At 36.3% G+C, this 8837-nt stretch overlaps 1 long non-coding RNA gene across 1 annotated transcript; it reads right to left on the bottom strand.

Moving 5' to 3' along the window:
- Positions 1 to 623: 623 nt before the first annotated feature.
- LOC113040465 (uncharacterized) lies at positions 624 to 1612 on the bottom strand. Its single transcript, XR_003275242.1, has 3 exons — positions 1503 to 1612; positions 1287 to 1418; positions 624 to 683 (listed from the first exon to the last, which is right to left on the bottom strand). It is a non-coding gene; the product is annotated as an uncharacterized LOC113040465 (long non-coding RNA).
- Between the last annotated feature and the right edge of the window lie 7225 nt (positions 1613 to 8837).

Raw genomic sequence — 8837 nt, 5'->3', positions numbered from 1 at the left:
TTCCTTCTGAAATTAGTCTGTGGATTATCTAACCTTAATATTATATTTATAGGCCTATCCATAATATTTGAGCCATTCAATGCTATGGATCAAAGAGCTCTCCTGTATAGACATAAAAAAAAGACTGGATTCAGGCTAACATTTTCTCCTAACATGTGTCCCTGGGAATCGAGCCCACAACCTTGCGCTGCTAACACAATGCTCTACAACTTGAGCCACAAGAAATTATTACTCATTTTAGTTCATTTAACACTTTACAGCAAAAGATACTTCAGTTTGCAATGATTATTTTGACTCGCTTAAGTTACCATATTATTTACATTTTCTATCCACTAAAAGTGCAACCTGAAACTAAAGTGTAAAACATTTTAATTCTGGGGTTGTGCAGGATTTAAATATTCCTGTATATTAGACATTTAACAAGTTTCTAGCTGTTTTTAACCGGAGACAATCTAAGCACCTTTAGAGGAAGTTCTGCTCTGTTTTGTAAATCATTTGACTTGACAACAGTGAGAGAAAACACTGCTTGTTGAAAAGTGTTAAAACTTCTGTAATAGCAGACTCAGTCTTACCTCTGTTTCTGTGAGAGACTCATCTTTCCTCTCTTCTCTGACAGACTGCAGATGAACAGCTCAACACTGAGATCTTTGTGTCTCTGAAGACGATCAGATGCTCATCATGACCTGGACATGACAATGAGATCAAGATCATGAGAGTTCAGAGGAACAAATGATGAAGAAAATAACTAGTGCTGAATCTCTGAGTTATCAAGCAATCAATATACAAATAAAATATGCTACAAATATACTGCCATGTAATAATCTCTTCAGATCACGAACAACACACTTCTTTATTTACATACACGTTACTATCAGTAATAAGTTACTATATATTAAGCTTCGGAGCATTAAGAAGTTTAAAAGAAGATTTGTTTTGCTCATGTTTATTAACCTGTCTGTCCAGAAGAACAGGTTTGATTTGATCACAAAACACTTTCGGTCTCGCGTCTTAAAATACAAAGAAGGAGGAAATGAAATAACACTTTTAGAATTATTCGGACTGCTAGTCTATATTTTTTAGAGATATTTTTAAAAACGTGTAAAAATGTTTTTACATTCATCGTCTTGAAATGGATTCTTTTATTAATATCTCTCTGTTTCTCGGTGGTTTATTATTCGTCGACAGACAGGTATAAGTTATAACTGAACAAATCCCGCTTCATCCAGCTCTGAAACGCGTTCATCATTCTCCTAAATAAGTGTAATGGTGAAAGTATTCAGACTTACTTGCAGTAGTTCAGACGATCTTGTGCTGCAGGAACAGAATCCAGAAGTCTTTCACACACTTCCGGTTTGTGATCGCTGTTAAACACCTGTGCGATCTTCACGATTGATGTTTGTCACCTGACACGACTTCATCTTGGAGAAAATCAAAGTCCAGTTAACAACAGATCTTGTGCATCAGCGCCACCAACTGGACAGGAATGTGAAGCACAAACACACCTGCTTTCTCCTTCTTCTTCCTTCTAACAGCAGATCCCAAACTAAAACAGTGCACTAGCGCCACCTGCTGTTTCTTCACATTCTCCCTCTCAATCTGCTCCATTCACCTCCTTCTGCTACATTTGACTACTCTGAAGGGTTAATGAATAATAACAAATCATATCAAATAATCCAGGACAAACATATCAATCTGAAAGATAATGATTATATGCTATATAACAGAATCATATACAGTCCTGTTTTTATTTGAAGAAATTTCATTACATTTCTTTCATTACAGCAATAGTCTATAAATTCAGATTGAAGGATTTCATTCAGTTATTCTGTAGGTTATGATGAATAATTAAGATATATGAAATGTATGATTCACTGAAATTGTTCAGAACTACATACAAATAGAAAATGTCCAGTTATTTTCATCTTATTTTCTGAATTTATCATCTGCGGTTGCTGTGATGTAGATATATGTGCTTTTAGACAGAGACATTTCTGGATCTGATGAAGAGAAACCCCAGGAACACAGAAGAAAGATCTTGTTTGAGACTCGAATCTCAATCATTAGACTGTAAAAAGTGTGAGAGACGAGAGAGATCAACCTTTATCTGTTCTCACATGGACAGATATTCAATGAGTATGGCAGAAATTTAGGCAGTACCTCACCATTGTGAAGCAGAGTATTACAGTTTGACCCAAACATGATTGTCCCGTGACATGACAGCATTGTTTGGAGTAATTAACTCATTTACAACCTTCCTTACAAATGGCAAAATCACTTTGATAAAGAAGAGATTTTTTTCTGTTTGTTTTTGTTTTATTTTATATATCACATAGTAATATCCTGCTACATTACCAGTAACGTTATACTTCCACTAAACAGTATCTCTGTTTACCCAGACAAAATTATATCAGTTCAGACAACTGCAGAAATGTGAAAAGTGTCCATTGAATAGCTGTAACTATGATCCTAAAGAGTTGTTGTGTAAGCGTTTTGTTATCACTCTTTGTCAGTTTAATATATTGTCAGTTTCATTCATTTTCCATTAAATGCAGTATGAAAGGGTTTCAGCACTTTATCCTGTTGAAAGATTACAGTACACAGCATGAATTATCACACCCCTCTGAAACTCAATTTAGAAATGAATCTTTATATCTAGGACATGTTTTATATGTTCAGATGTGGTCAGGTGTACTCATTTATACTAGTTACTTTAAAATGTTTCTAATGTTTACAAGAAGTTAGATGATTTAAATTACTTTATAATTGTTTAATATCTAATGTTAATCAGTTTAAGCACATTTTGTCCCTCTATTCTGCAGCAAATTCTGAAAAGGCATCTTTTAGAGGACGTACTCCATTCGAGGACCCCTTTCTCTTGTGCACATCGACACAAATCACAGATCAATAAGGTATTTTAACATATACATAACATGTATTTTATAATTGAAAACAAAAAAATAAAAAAATAAAAAACTAAATCAATTTAGGTTAAAGAAAGCAAAGCACAAACACAAAGCATAAAGACTGAACAGCATAATGAATTTATTTTGCTTTGAAGCTTACTGTGTATTGATGTACAGTCTGAATAGAGTTTGGAACAATTTGGAAGCCATCTTGGCTGCTTTTGTTGTAATACATGTCAATAATAAAGAAAATTAAAAATAAAACAGTCAAATATCCAAAAGCTACTGCACTGTTATTCTTTTAACATTATTAACGGTATAACAGAGGGTCCACAGTATAGTGATTAAACTACAGTAAGAATCGATCTCATGAAGGACCAAAGTCTCTGCTATTGCTCTCCGCCGGTCTCATAATGCTGAGCAACTCTGTGTTTGTCTCTCGCTGCTGTGTAGGTTACAGTACAGGAACATGCATTTACTAGAGACAAGCAGAAACTCTGCTGACCACATCGAAGCTGACAGTCAGGATCACTCTGGCACAGATCTGCCTCTCATGATGCTCAGCTCTGAACGATTTAAAAATGACATGCAAAAAAAATAATACAAAAAAAAAAAAAAAAATTGTGTGCATGATTTACTTATTCATTCCCTCATTGTACTAAAATGTGAAGACAGTTACTATTTTGTTCCCTCAATTTGCTAATTCATTATCTCAATTTCTAAATTGTGTGCACAATTTGTGTTTTGTGTTTGTACAGTAAACAGGTGTGTGTGTGTGTGTGTGTTTGTATGTTTGTGTGTGTTTTGTGTTTTGTACAGTAAACAGGTGTGTGTGTGTGTGTGTGTGTGTGTTTTGTGTTTGTACAGTAAACAGGTGTGTGTGTGTGTGTGTGTGTGTTTGTGTGTGTTTTGTGTTTTGTACAGTAAACAGGTGTGTGTGTGTGTGTGTGTGTGTTTTGTGTTTGTACAGTAAACAGGTGTGTGTGTGTGTGTGTGTGTGTGTGTGTGCAGGGACCTGGACTAATAATGAGGTCCAAGTTCAATAATACGCTAAAAGTTCAAATTGATTAACTAACTAATTGATAACTAACAATAGTGAAAGATGTGGATGTTGTGCTTCCATCAATAATCACATCTCTGCATTCCCCCAAACTGATTTGCAGAAATTAAAGTCCCACTCGGTGTGAGCTGAAGTGATTGTGACTAGACGGAAGAGAAATCTACTTGGTCTTAAAGGGGTGATATGATGCAATTTCAACTTTTCTTTTTCTCAGGAGTGTTACAAGGTGTTCGTGAATAGATAAGATCCCTAAAGTTGCAAAGACTATAAGCGTGAAACACAAGTTTGTTCATAAAGCCCTTAAATGGAGATGGTTTGGGTGTGTTTTATGCAAATAGCTTTGTGGACGTTTATTGAGAAGAGTCAGAATTCAGTAACATTAGAAGGAGGTCAGGGTCTGTCCAAATACCTACACTTGCAGACTTGAGAGTGTGTGCACATGACTGGAAGTGATAACTTTCTGCTCATGAGATGTTTGTTTTCTCAGGCAGGTTTGTGAGCGGACGCCGTCGCCTCGGGAGGGTCGTGCTGGACCCATGTTGCTGGCTGAATTCTGTCACGGGGCGATAAAGACCACCGAAGAAAGAACAGGGTCTGGGCCCAAATGCAGGTTAGAAAACTCTTTTAAATGAGGGACTACATTTGTAGCATGGACACACATTTTTTAAGACGTGTTTTTGTTTTAAAACTGATTTTAAGCCATTGAAACACAAACACCAGAGCTGTATGTGCCGTCTCTTTTTCTGTGTGAGAGGAGTGTGCATTGTTTGTTTGCTAATTTATTGGCTTTGAGCGATTTCATAAACACACACATACGCGTCAGAATTCCCATCTTTGCAAGTTTCCTCATTAACATAACAGACACCCGGCAGAAAGTTACACGATTTAGAAACAGAACCAAACTCTGGCAAGATAAAGTTATTTTATATAGAAATAAAATAAAAACATCACACTTTATTTACAGTTCAGGTATAATAGGAAGAGTGAATCATCTGGGAGAGAATTTGATTGTCTTGACTGTCGTATATGTTACATGCAGTTTGAAGCTGAATGGAGGATGACAGATAGACGCAGTGGAGAGAAGAGTTTACATCAACTTAAATATTCATCTGTATCTCACATTAAACCATGGACCGTCTTTTAAATGTGTTAGGTGTTTAAAAATACTTCAACTGACAATAAAGATCATTCTGAAGTTATACTGCACTGAGCACTATTGACATTTTTATGGTCTCTGAATAAATGTTTTTAAATGTTTTTTTTTTATTGCTTTTTGATTTGGTTCATGAAAATCTTTTTATGAAAACTGACACAAATGTAATTGTGACTGACCAGAGACAGTAAGATTGAATCTGTATGTGGTCAATCTTCTCCCTCTGATGGTCACTTGATAAAGTCCAGAGTCTGTGTTTCTGGTGTTTGTGATGATCAGAGATCCAGTCTGATGATCCAGCTTCAGTCTGTCTCTGAATCTCACATCAAGAACATCACATGTGGAGAATCTTCCAGTGTCTTTATCAGTTTCAGCTATACGAGTCTCTGAGTGTCCACATGTCCAGAATACCTCATCATTTGTCTGTAGTTCAGTGTTAGTCTGTAGAGAGACTGAATCTCCCTCCATCACAGACACTGACTTCACTTCATCTGAATCAGAAACACACCTGAAGAACAAACACAAACAGAGTTTGTCACAGATTAAGGTGAAGGTTTACTGAAGTAAACAGTTTGAAATGTAAATCTTGGATCAATAATATCCAAACAACAAAACGAAAAAAACATTTGTGGTGATTTTGAATAAAACCCATTTGATGACACAGGAACTGAAGTTGATTTGAGCTGAATTCATCCACAGAAAACTCTTCAGATGAGAATCACGTCACGACTGAAACTAAAGCTGCTGCTGTTTGAGCTTCACTGTTTTTATATAAAGGATATTTTATTTATTTTACACGGACCACATTCATCTAATAATATACATGCTGATGTCGAAGCTGTTTGTCAAGACAACAGATCAAACCACATTAGATATAAATATATCCCAACACAAAAGGTTCTTTGATCATGATAGATTTAGTGAATTACATGCATTTATCAGTGTTATACGACCTGATTCAGCGTGTGATGGACACACACACAAAGATGGACACACTCTAGACTTAATCATCAGTAGGGGTCTAAACATTTCATCCATTGTTATTAAAGACATAGCACTATCTGATCACTTCTGTATTTTCTTTGATATATTGATCTCTGCTAGCACTGAATCTAGATCTGTCTCTGTCAGAAGGAGATGCATTAACGAGAACACAAGTGAACTATTTATGGAGGCTATATCTTTAACACCAAGCATTTCTGCAGACTCTGTTGATATTCTCCTTGATTCCTTCAACTCAAAAGTTAAGAATGTTATTGATGATATTGCTCCAATAATAGTCAGTAAGAAAACAAACAGACAGAAATCAGTTTGGAGAAGATCGACAGCAGTTCAGACGATGAAAAGACAATGCAGAAAAGAAGAAACTTGAAATTCACGATAGCATCTATAAAGACATCCTTCATGCTTTTAATGTGAATCTAGTCACAGCTAGACAGACTTTCTTCTCAAACCTTATAAACAGTAACTTAAACAACACTCGTACTCTTTTTGTCACTGTTGAGAGACTGACAAACCCCTCAAGTCAGATTCCAGTGAAATATTAAGTTATACGTGGTAAGTTATGAACAAAACACGTTTAACTTTTGTTGTTGTTTTTACCACTAGCAATGGAGTCATTGTTACACCGCACACTTTATTAATGTCAGGACTGTCATTTTGGTCTGGTTTATTCCTGGTTATGTCAGTATTCCTGACACTGGTGTATATTGTTATTGTGTGAACGTGTGTGTGCTCTCCTCTGTGTGTTGAAACTACACTGGGCTTCATTGCTTACATCAGTTTGTAGAGGCTTTGGACAATCGAGTAGCAGTTATTGTGGACAGCTTTTAAATTCGCATTGAAAGAGCATCAAATCTCAAAGCTAGAGCACAGACATTTCCCCACTACAAACACCAGCACATCCTAAAGTATCTCATTGGCATCACACCACGAGGATCTCTCTCGTTCATGTGGGGAGGTCATGTCAGTGACAAACATGTGGCTGAGAATAATGGCCTTCTTAATAAACTATTACCTGGAGACTTGGTGTTGGCAGATGGTGGATGTGACAGAGACAGTGTTGGACTCGTGTGTGCAGAAGTGAAAATACCTGCATTCACCAGAGGACGCAGCTGGATGCAGGAGATGTGGAGGAAACACGGCAGATATTTCACCTCAGGGTTCATGTGAAGAGGGTGATATACACGTGTATGTATGTGCATTTATATACATATACAGAAATGTACCTTAAATAAACTATTTTGGATGCTATTAATTGTTTTCACAGCCTTACATTAAATGTTGCCTATGCATGAACAGCATTATCATTGTTATGCATATTGCATACCACCTGTTACAACAATAAATGGCGAAATTGATCAATTCTGTATCTCATTATTTGTGCATCACATTGAGGTAAATGTGTACAGTTTACAGTAAGGTATATAAAACCAGTAAAGGGGCAGTGTAACACATAAAAGGTAATTAGATAAACAACTATCAAGACCACAGGTAAGACAATAAGTACAAAATTAAATAGAAAAACAGTTATTTAATTTATCATTTAGTGCACTTGTAGTGCTAATACAACAGGAGTAACTTGTAACAACAGTGTAACCTTCAAGTATCAAGAACATAGATAATGCAATAAGTGAAGAAAATAACAGTAAATGGAAAGACAATTATTAAAACTAATTAATTCAGGATCTTTGAGCGAACAACCATTTTCTGCTCATTGACACAGAAAATCTGAAGATCCTGCACTCATCCATATTTGTGAATTGCAGGTGGGCCTCGAGAGATTTCACATGTTTTAATTGTTCAGATGTGTAACATTACGCACTGACGCTACAAACAAGGAAAGAAAATACATCGATGAAGATTACGAGCGTTAGCTCATTAAGATCATCAGACCACCCTTCAGTGTAAAACCTGACAAGTGACTTAACTCAAACCGTTTGAGTCAACAGATATCATTAAAAACCTGACAAATTAGAAACTGCATCTCAGTATGACACAGCAGTTGCTCTGCATCTGACCACAAAGCACTCCAGCGGGTGGAGAAAACTAAAACACCTCCACCCTGGTCAGAAAGACACATCAGCACCTTTACTTCTTACGCAGCCTTAAACTGCTCAATGGATCACTGACACCCAGTTAACTTCCATCGAGAACATTTATCAGAAGCGCTGTCTGGGCAGGGCAAGAATCATCATCAAGGATGCCTCTCATCTTCACTATGAACTCTTCATCCTCCTTCCATCCGGCAGGAGTTACAGGAGACTACGCTCTCGCACTAGTAGACTCAGGAAGAGCTTCTTCCCCGAGACTGTGACACTTCTGAACTCCACAACACCAATCTAACCTGCACCTGCTCTTTTACTGCACTCCTCACAGTACTTCTGTACAAAGCACAGTAAACTATTTCTATAAAAATATCATTGCATTACTGTTATTTTGCATAGAATACATTGTTTAACAATACGTTTGCACACTCAATCCAACTGTATTTATTACCACAGCTCTCACGTTCCTGCTGTTCATAATGTGTATATAATCCTACATTGCTCTGTTCATAATGTGTATATAATCCTACACAATATATATAATATATATAATATAATCCCACAGTTACTTTGACAATGCAGTCTCTTCATTACCATAATAAAATACATAAACACTGCGCAGTTTAAATATATAGTAAAATCTGTGCCATTAAGTGTTATCACTGTACCAATGT

The sequence above is a fragment of the Carassius auratus genome, chromosome 22 (genome assembly GCF_003368295.1).
Source record: "Carassius auratus strain Wakin chromosome 22, ASM336829v1, whole genome shotgun sequence".
NCBI classification, from domain to species: Eukaryota; Metazoa; Chordata; class Actinopteri; order Cypriniformes; family Cyprinidae; genus Carassius; species Carassius auratus.
This window is presented reverse-complemented; position numbering and strand designations above follow the sequence as displayed.